The sequence below is a fragment of the Mus pahari genome, chromosome 6 (genome assembly GCF_900095145.1).
Source record: "Mus pahari chromosome 6, PAHARI_EIJ_v1.1, whole genome shotgun sequence".
NCBI classification, from domain to species: domain Eukaryota; kingdom Metazoa; phylum Chordata; class Mammalia; order Rodentia; family Muridae; genus Mus; species Mus pahari.
The window spans coordinates 2,090,053-2,101,313 of record NC_034595.1 but is presented as its reverse complement, the minus strand read 5'-3'; positions in this window follow the sequence as shown (position 1 = coordinate 2,101,313).

The following is an 11,261-nucleotide window of genomic DNA, read 5'->3' as shown; positions in this document are numbered from 1 at the left end:
ACCACCACCACCGCCACTGCCACCGCCACTGCCATCATTGCCACCACCGCCACCCTGGGGCTTGCTGGCCACTAAGTCTACTGAACAGGTCCCATGACAGGCACTGTCTCAAAATATAAAGCTAGATACTTTTGAGGAATGACACTTGAGATTGACCTCTGGCCTGCATACATACATACACACACACACACACACACACACACACACACACACAAACACAAAAATAAATATTTTTTAAATAATGCTTGCTCACATTATTAATAATTCATAGAAATTCATTTAATGGCTAAATTCTATCATGTGGTCAGGTCATCTTTCAACCATTTCAGTATTTGCATAAATTGTGTACATGTGTGTCTGTGTCTGTATGTATACAAGAAGTCAATATTGAAGGTCTTCCTTAATCACACTCCATTTTGGTTTTTGTGACAGTCTCTCACTGAACCTGCTGCTCGCTGATTTGGTTTCCCTGGCTAACTGGCTCTTCCTGCCTCTGCCTCACCAGCACTGGGATCACAAGCATACGCTGCCGTGCCCAGCTTTTTTACATGGATTCTGGGAAAATGAATTCAGATTCTCACACTTACACAGCAAGCACTTTACCGACTGAGCCATCTCTGACCTCGTTAACGATTTTTTTTATAGAATGGACACTGCTATCAGGAATCTCTTCAGTCTTGTGCCCAGCTCAGCACTCCAATAAGAGAGAAAGTAGCAATCAGCTTTGTCCGGCTCTTTCTTTCCCACTGTCAAATCCCCTTCCATAATGCTTCAGGTTTTTTACATTCACAACCTAAGATAAGAAGTTAGTTACGGTTCAATGTGCACAAGCCAGGCATGGTTGTGCACATCTGTAATGCTGCACTCAAGAGAAGAAAACAAAATGATTGTGAGTTCAAGACCAGCTGTGGCTACATAATGAAACCCTGTCTCAGGTAGGCAGATAGGTAGATAGATAGATAGATAGATAGATAGATAGATAGATAGATAGATAGATAGATAGATAGATAGATAGATGATAGAATTGGTTGACTCTAATTGTAAACTCTACTGTACACTCTTTGCAGTACTTAAGACTCAGTCCTCTCTAAAATGCATCATTGAGGACTTATTTGATACATCCATGCCTTTAGATAGCTACTATCCAAGTCCCCACTTTACAGATGAGGATGGAGTCTCCAATAGGTTAAAACCTTATGCAAGGACACACAAACGGGAAATGACCAAAACAAGTTCCAAAACTGTGCAGTCCAATGCCACACCCCACCCCCTTTTCAGAAGGACAAGAACACCAGCTGGTTGTGCTTACAGAAAAGCAGAACGAAACCATGAAAGAGCAAACGCAGGGCTGATGAGAACAGACACAAAGAGGATTAGAAATGCTAGGAACCCTGTGAGTCGGAAAGGTTGCCTTGAGATCCTAAACTGTACTTTTTCTTTTCTCCACGAGTGAGAGTGACATTTGACAAAAGCCAGCAGATCACATATTTTACAGTTAAGCCTACAACAACCCAGCTACGGACACGAGAATGGTCTGCCGCAGAGGGAAGGAAGCAGGTGCCCCAGCTTCCTAAATCTGAAGAAATGAGAAGAAAAAGTCTGAAGCTACTGTTCAAAACACATAGGTGGGAAGAACAGGGAAACACTTCTCCAGGGCTTCTGGCTAAGGATCTTCCAGCTCGCCATGAACTGGGTGCCGTCTGCCCACAGACCACAGGACCTGGATTTTGCAGAAGACAGTTGGCTCTTTTGCTGTGTGCCACAGCGCCACCTATCAGAAGTAATGTAAAATTGCATAATAACCACAGGACAGTTCTGGAGTCCTTCAAAAGACAGAAGGCCACACCAGGCCCGCACCAACCAAAGGCTGACGTGGCTGTGGTAAAGAAACCAGTGTCTGCCCTTGAGAAGTTCACAGTCCGTCAGAAGGCTGAGGAAAGCTGTACAACAGAGGTCTGTGAAAGTGTGGGGGGCGGGAGGGGGGGGAGTTGAAGCTGCCCTTCCCAGAGGGCTCCACAGGGGGAGCTACTCCACCCATCTCTTAAAGATGGGTAAAGATCCTAGGCCAGACTGGCCGACAATGGCAGATGAGAATATGTCTCAGAGATCGATCGGGAGGTAGGGAAAGTTCTAGTGCATTAAGGGGGGTAGAATGCTGGACTCTGAGTCTTGCTTAGCTTCGTGTTTAAGGAGGGGACTCGTGAAGATTCAAATCCCAAATTGGGAGTGTCCACACTAAAATCCATGTCTCCCGATTCTCAGTGAACCAGGGAAGAGCAAGGCCAGCCCACACCCGAGGCTGTGCCCTCAGAAGAGCTAACGACAGTCCAGACCATCTCCGCATGTCTCTAGAAGACCCTTGCAAAGCACCTGACCTTTCTGCATCTCAGATTATCTATCTATAAACAGGAATAATAATACTGAGCAATAATACTTAATAATACTCAATAATCAGATTTTAAAGATAATACTTTTTAAATGTTGGCATTTTAATATTATAATATTATTGGCATGCGTCTCAAACAACCATTACCGTAGCCCCACTGTCTGAAGGGTTTTTTTCTTTGTTCTTTGTTTTTCTCTTTCTCAGTTACCTGTACGGAGATCACATGGAAAATTCAAGAAATGACTTTATACACTTTCAGTTGTGTGGCTTTCTGAGGAGCAGAATCAAATCTCATGCCAGTTCACTCGTCCCATTGGAGGTGGGGACGGTTGCTGTGTGCTGGGCGCCCATACTGTGTATGCTACTATGAAAGGCTGCCTGGTGAGCCGCCTCCTCCTACCTTGCATTGGGCAGGAAGTCATCTCGTCTAGTACCGCCCTGTGCTTTGGGCTTCTAACTGGGCTCTGCTTTTGAGGGAAACGCAATTTGCCAGGTCATCTGGGATGACAGCCGTCTGTGTTTATAAATCCCAAGGTCATGATCAGCACTCAAAGAAGTCAGAATCCAAATCACACAGCCTTGTTTTTCAGTGTAATTCATTAGATTCCACCTGGAAACTCGAGGGAGCAGCTGGGACGCTCGCGCGAGCCTGAAAGCAGGGGAAGGGGCCAGAGGAACCAAAGGCAGTGCTATGCCGGCTTCGTTTCCATTCCTAGAAGATCCAACGCGCTACCACAGGCCTCCCAGCACTACAGGGCATACCAGTCCCTGACAAAGCATGCCAAAGGAGCACTAGGGCCAGGGAGATGGTTCAGCCAATGAAGACGCCCAGCACAAGACTGCTGATCTGAGTCTGTCTGCAGAGCACACAGAAAGGAGCAGAGGACTGCACAAGGTTGTCCATTTCATCTGACTTCCATATGTGCACCGCACATACACACACAGCATATAATACATATACATGTACACATAATAGATAAAGTTTAAAGAAAAAAAACCATCACTTTTGAAAAGCACAGGTAGGGTCTGCTTGTGTATGAAGCACTCAGACCAGAAGGACAACCCCAAAGGTGACCCCATGAAGCCAGGAGGGGTGGAACACAGTAGGATCATTTAAGAACCATAGATAAAACCCTGTAATCCAAGGCTGGAAAGATCTCACATTACAGCACCGTTGCATGGAGTCTTGTGGCCCAAGAGAACTACAAGAAAAAGGGATGTTCCAACAGGGCTTTGTGAGAAACATAAAATCCAGGCCAAAAACAGAGGGCAGAGGCACTCAGGAGAAATAGTTAAGTATGGAGTCTACCTCCATCATCAGATTATGTTAAGCATCTAGGAAAAGGTCTGGTCCCAACCTGATTGGATTTTGGGTTTTATTTGGTTTGGACTTTTGGCTTTACGGCGTTTGTTTGATTTTGAGACAAGGTCCCACTGTAGAACTCTTTTTGAGTTTCGTTCTTTCTTTCTGCTTTTTTTTTCTACTTTTAAGCCAGAGCCTCTCTCATGTGGCCTGTGATAGCCCTCTGACTTGCTACATAGCCAAGGATGACCTTGAGGAGGGCATCCTCAACCTTCCAAGAGTTGGGCTTACAGATGTGGGCCACCATGCCCAGAGGGATGGATGAATGGGTGCTGGAAAGGGAGGTTGAATGTAGTCGCCTCCATTTCTACATGTTTCTTCCACTCCCACGCTTCAGCCCAGACTTACTATCATTGTCTCCTGCTTTAGTTATCTGGGCGCCACTTTAAAATAATCCCCCAAATTGATTTCATGGATCTCTAGTAGAATGCAAGCTAGAGTTTGAAACATGTCAAACATAGTATGATTCTTACTACCCCTTTCCTCAAAAGAAGAAAAGAAATGTAGAGATCTGAAAGTGTGGGCTGTGTTGGGGTAGAGGGGGCCTCACTGTGGCCAGACAAGCAGTGTATGGGATTGGGTAGAAGAGCAGAATAAGAGCTGATGAGATGGCTCAGTGGGTAAGAGCACCCAACTGCTCTTCCAAGGGTGCAGAGTTCAAATCCCAGCAACCACGTGGTGGCTCACAACCATCCTTAACAAGATCTGACTCCCTCTTTATAATAAATAAATCTTTTTTTAAAAAAAAAAAAAAAAGAGCAGAGTAAGTTAGGAAGGGTCTGCGGCTTGCCTAAACATGAATGAAGCTCTAGGTTCAGTCCCCAGTACCACATGAACTGGATGCGGCTCACACCTGTGACCCCAGCACCCAGCAAGGGGTCGTAATAGGAGGGTCAGGAGTGAGAGGTCATTCTCTAGTATGCATTTAAGGCCAGCCTAGGACAACGGAGATCCTGTCTCAAAAGTGGGAAACACCCACAGATACCTATAACAGCTTTGTTCAGACAGCCTGGAATCAGTAAGAACCCACTGTCCATCAGTGGGCATATGGTGCAATCTGTGAGGTGCACTACTGTCATAAGCCAGGGGGACAAAACACTAATATATGCTATATATAACATGAACCTTAGAAACACGTTCAGTAAAACGTAGATATGAACACCACATGAACCTACCTATGAAAGACCCTAAATCTATCTACTTAGAAATAGTCTGTAGCCCAAGGCTGAGGTGAGGCAGGAAGAACTTGAGTTGGTGGCCAGAGTACAGAATCTCTGAGTGTTTTCATGGCTGGCACACCCCATGAAAGGCAGAAAACCATTGTGTTGTTCAATTTAAACCATGTCTTAGTGACTCATGGTATGTGAACTACATCTCAATAAAGCCATAGCAATAAAAAGAACAACATAACAGTGGCTCTCTGTGAAGAGCAGGGACAACACAGAGACCGGCTCATCTGACTGTCCTTGTGGTCCAGAAGGAGGCATTCAAGGCCAGGCGTGGGGTAGATTTATGAGAGCGGTGGCTGCCTGTGCATATGCCAGTCCTGGGCCGGGCAGAATTATTCCAGGAAGACTCTGGCACGGGAAGGTGGCCCCTGACGGCCATGTCAGTGGCGCCAGGGTGGAGGTTCTCACCCAAGCACTGGAATCAGAGCGCACCAGCTTCCGGCCAAGCCGTCCACGTGCCTGGGATGCTATGTGGACCCCAGGTAGCCAGCAAGCTCATAGTCGGCAGGTGGTGGTGGCAGCCAGTCAAAGAGTCCAGCCCGTTGGCAGGCAGCCCCACATGAAGCTTCTGGAATCTCTGCGGACGATCCCGAGGTCTGTGGGAAATAAATCATGTCTGGACTGGGAAGGTAATCCCAGCTAGACCCAGTGCCAGGACACGATCCTGCCTGACTTTCACTCGGGGACAAGCACTGCCTGGAAGTCCTCACTGCCCAGCACCCTCCCCCGTCCGCAGACCTCTCCATGGAAGAGCAGAGTGTAAGGGACCCCACCCCATCTTTAGCGATGGTTGGGGTGGGGTGTCCTTACAGGTCCTCACACCGGAGGTTGGGTTGTGCTCTCCTTGCCTGTCTCTAAGATGTTTTTCTTCTTGGCTCTTCTGACTGAACCCATTTGTGAGACATTGAGGGGGAAACAGAGTCTGATTCCCAAAGGGAAATCAAGAACCCTGCCCAAATACATCACACTAATGAGGAGGGAGACGGAGGCTTGAAAAGAGAGGAAGAATTTCTCAGGATGGGCAGAGCTGACAAAGCAAACAGTTCTTAGGTCAGGCCAAACCTCTTTCCAGAGACCCCCCATCTCTGCAAGTCAAGAACAAAGGTATTCTTTTCTTCTGGAATCTTGGACAGAAGATGCCAGCTCAGGTAAGAACATGGGGAGTGGGGGGGATCATGGAGCCTAGGAGAAAGTCCCATGATCCATGCTCCCCCCGAATAATTATATTTCCCTAGAAACTGAAGCAATGACACGCAACTTTTTAAGTAGGGAAGTCATAGGGAGTGTTCTATAAACACCTTCTTCACCTTGAGCAGACATGGAAACAAGACCCCAGAGGCTGGAAGGTCAATGAAGGTCACACAGTCAAGATGAGGGTCAGACTGTCAGCCATCCCTGTCTCGGGGCTCATGGCCAGCCATGACCTGACTTGTCTCAGCTTTCCCTGCAGAGTCAGCTGCCCCTTCAGCCCTCTCTGTGTCAGACTGAGGCTGCATTCTTCCCAAGGCAGGGCTGGTAATGGGACTGCCTTTTGATACCACTGCAGCTGCCTCATTGCTGTGCTGGGGCCCTGGAGCAGCTGGCCCTAGGCTGTCAGGCAAGCCCAGCTCTGAGTCAGCCCTGGCTGGCCCGTGAGGATCACCTGCCTGCCCTCCAGGAAGCGTGGGTTTTACTGCCCCCCCTTACCAGGTACCACAGGAGGACATGCTGAACTCTTGTGGCCTGAGGACACGGTCAGGCTGCCCTGGGCAGGCGGATGGAAAGAGAACCTGAGAAGCATACTGGCAGCATCCCTCTCCTGAGGGTAACTTCAGGACACGGTGAGGAGACAGGGGTCCCAGCATCCTGCTCACATGGGAGGTAGAACAGACTGTCCTGGCCTCTGAACCACCAGCTTCAGACCAGCCAGTGAAGCTCCGAGAATCCAGACCATTTTAGAACGTTCAGGCTCTGAGGGACAGACTCCTGTCTCCCCCATAGCAAGAATCAAGGGTACAGGACGGTAACTCCCCGACTGTGGCAAGATCTCTTGGCTGTTGTGGGCCAGAGTACCCAAATTACAGTCCAAGATCCTCATGGCACGGGGCAGAAAGCAAGTGCCCAGAGAGTGGGAGGGGCTGAGGCCACACAGCGCCCTAGAACTAGAGCAGATCTGAGTCTTGTCAAGTTATTTCTCTTCCTCAAATGCTTTCAGAGCAGGGAGGGACAGCCTTGCCAGGCCCTAGAAGGGCCATGGATGGCTCTGCCATCACTCAGGCAGGCACCTTCATGGGGTGAGTACTAAGGACAAACACCTTTCCTTAGTGCTCCGAGCAACCCAGCAAGCTAAGTAAATCACCATCAAGACCGCACATGGGAACCGGGCGTGGTGGCGCACGTCTTTAATCCCAGCACTCAGGAGGCAGAGGCAGGCGGGTTTCTGAGTTCGAGGCCAGCCTGGTCTACTGAGAAACCCTGTCTCAAAAAAAAAAAAAGACCGCACCTGGAAATGAACATGGGCGTCTCCACAGACCCTTGCTGGTCATGTCATGTTCTCATTTCTCTTTATGTCATCAAGACCAACCTGTGGACAGTAGAGCCAGCTGTCTCCAGAGGACTCAGGATGGGAAAGAAGGGGACTGCTGCCTATGTCACACTGAGCAGGTGGCTCACTACCAACCAACTCTGATAAACCATGGTCTGTGCCTCAGACTCACAGGAAGATCCTCGTGGCACCGAGGAGAGGAGAGGCCTCACCCACAAAAGAGGTCATGGCCCCTGCCGGGACAGCCACCAAAAAATAGAGCTTATGAAGATAGTGGATACAGAGAAGAGAGTCCCGTCCAGTGCCCCCTCACCTCCACCGACTTTAGTTCAAGGACCAGCTCTGCCTCTTCTCATCTTGTCATTGAGAAAGACGTCGAGCCCAAGGGTCTCAGTGTCTCCACCTGTGCAGTGGAGCTTTAAACTCCTGACCACCCCTCCACAGGATATGCTGAGGGTCTGAGGAGGGAGACTACTCAAAGTACACAGACTCCTAGACAGGAAGAAGAATGTGGTTTCCAGCTGCAGAGGAGGGGTGGGGGCTGGGGAGATGAGGGAATGGGGAGATGAGAAAGCACAACTGGCATGTCAGTGTCACTCAACAGCCTTCAGGGACTGAGTGTCACTAGGGACCACTGTCACAGGCCAGGCCACGGAAGAGCACGCTGAGGCAAATAGGAAGATGTGCAAGGAGCGACATAGTCCTAGGCCAACTAAAACTGGGAGGCTGCCGTCGAGACAGCCCCAGGACACAGCCTGTGCCCACCCCTGCAGTCACCACGCAGTGCTGCAGAGAGGACGCAAGCCACTTGTCCCATGGAGCCACCACTGAAGAGAGGAGGGCTGCCTGAGACTCGGCTGCTGAGAGAGGATGAAAGTGAGAGCCACCCAGCACACCAGTTGCCATGCGTCCCCACATCACACAGCCAGTGGCCTGACTAGCCTTGGCCTTTGTGTTGCCTTGTCTGGGGCAGACACACTCCTGGTTTGCATCAACTGCAGGCAGCAAACCGTGCTGTTTCTGTGTGTACCTGGCATAGAATGCATCTGAGTCACATACACAGGGGAACCCCAGCCCTGTGACTTACAAAAAGGTGACAACTGTGGGTTCCTGTCCCTGTGTGGAGATTAGCTTGCCTCTATATGATATGAAGGCATTAGACCTTGAAGTCCCTAGGATGGTCCCCAAACCAAGAAGGGCCAAAATCTTGTACTATTTAGTCATCAGAAAGGTAGCACACCACAGAGAGAGAGAGAGAGAGAGAGAGAGAGAGAGAGAGAGATACACTCACACATGCACACGCACACTCATATAAATAACAGTCATATTCATATACACATACTCATACATGTACACACACATTTTCATGCACATTGTCTGTCTATCTGTCTGTCTCTCTCTCCCTCCCTCCCTCCTTCTCTCTCTCTCTCTCTCTCTCTCTCTCTCTCTCTCTCTCTCTCTCTCTCTCTCTCTCTCACACACACACACACACACACACACACCTGGTGCGCCTTCTTCTCTTCCCCTCCCCCTTTCTCAGATGACACTCCTTCAACTTGAGCAGACAACCTTAAGCAACAAGACAGCACTCATCACAGTACCCAACACCCCTGTGTTGTTACAGTTACAGCACGCTCCCTAACAGCTGCTCTGCAGTTCTCACCCCAGTCAGAGGGTCAGCAACAGAACAGGGGGGATGAAAGGCAGCTACAACCTCTGCCTTCGAAGGACAGTCACAAAGGTGAAGACACCAGGTGAGACAGTGCGACTCACTTCTGGCCAATACCTGGAATGAGGACAGGTGGGAACTATTGAGAACTTTGGGAAATGCTCCCTAAAAAGAGGCCTGAGTCGGTTGGCAGACCCTTTACTGGTCTTCCGTCTCCTGATGCTTGAGATATGAAGACAATGGCTGCTGCTTCAGCAGTCATTTTGCTCTCATGAGGTAATGTTGAGGCCTGTGCTGATGAGGACATAAACAGGAAGGAATGCAAGAGATCATTAGGATGTCAGGGAGACTGGAACAGGGCCATATCAGATCTCTGTTGCTCCCATTTGAACGTATCTCCTCCAAGTTTCAGATGTTGCCAACATGTTAGCATAAGAGGTGACTAAATTATGAGGGCCTCTCCCCTTTAGCATCAGCTACTTTATTGTTGCTGTAACAAAATATCTGACAGAAGAGCTTATGGAGGAAAGGGGTCTCAGTCCCTCAGGACAGGTAAGGCAAACTAGAGTGCTCCATGACCACTAGCCCTCGGCCTCGGCCTCGGCCTCGCCCTCGCCCTCGCCCTCGCCCTCACCCTCACCCTAACCCTAACCCTTTGGCTGTGTGGAAAAACACTTCTTGTTTCTTCCTGACCAGGAAGCAGGCAACTGGGCAGAATGTTCCAGAATGGAGTGTAACCCTCAAAAGCCCATCCCTTGTAAACCACTTCTGCTAGGCACTCCCTCTGAAATGAAACTGGCTTGAGGCATTGTTTATAGGTGTCCCATAGGTCTCCACAGCAGCAGAGAGTCGGGGCCACAGTCGTTATGGCCTAGGATAGCCTGTGATTCTGAGGGAACAGATGCTGAGGGAGTCCTTTGGGCCAGTTATTTGTTAAGAAGAAACAGCGAACACCAGTTCACAACCCTCTCCACTGCACGAGTTCTCAGTACAGCCTGTTCTCAGTAGACACCTGCATCAGTCTTAAGCAGAGGGAGAAATCAAAGAGCTGAGAGTGCTCCTCTGTGTGCTGAGGGCTTATGGGATGCACACACACACACGCGCACACACACACACACACACACACACACGTACACACACATACACGTACACATACACGCACACTCACACAATACATACACATGCACACATACACACATGCACACACACATGTATGTACAGCTCCAGGAACTCAGAGAAAAGGCTCAGAGGAGAGAGGAGAGAACCTTGATGCCATTGTGGGCTTTGCACCAAGACTTCCCCATCTACCACGTGGTCCTGCAGGTCATGACAGGGTAGGAGGAAGAAGCCCCTTACAAACTAGGGAACTGAGAGCCACAGAGGTGAAGACACAACTGGCTAAAGTCCGATGTCCGTCTGCTCTTTATCAAGCCACAGGCACATTTAGCTGCAGGAGGAGCACTGACAGAGCAGCAGGAAGGGGAGAGGAAGGCACAGACTCTCCCCGGTCCAGGCAGGTCCTGATGTCAGCGGGCGATGACGCCGCTGGGTCCCGTATCATGAGCATGTATGTGAATATGCTTCCCTTCTCCCGTGTGCTCTTTACATCAAAGTCACTTAGGGCCTTTTCTCATGGCAGAAATAGCCCACATGTGACACTTCAACTTCCAGGCTGTGTCCCTGCCCTGCAGCCGCTGTCTTTGCTGCTGGTGTCAGGAAGGAACTGGACAGATGCCTAAGGTCTGATCTTCCTGGCTCCTCCCAGACACACAAACATCTGCAGTAAGGCTGGATGTGGGATGCTGCTGAAGGTCTGTAATCCCAGCACTTGGAAGGCTGAGTGAGGCGAGAGGATTCTGGGTCATTAAGAATGACCAGGATATGCAACCAGGATCTTTAGAGACCATATCTATAAATAAATAAATAAATAAATAAATAAATAAGTAGAAGAGGCGGGGCTGGAGACCTGGCTCAGTGGTTAAGAGTTCTTCTGGCAGACCTGAGTTCAATACCCAGTACCACATGGTGACTCATAACTGTCTCTAATTCATATATATATATATATATATATATATATATATATATATATA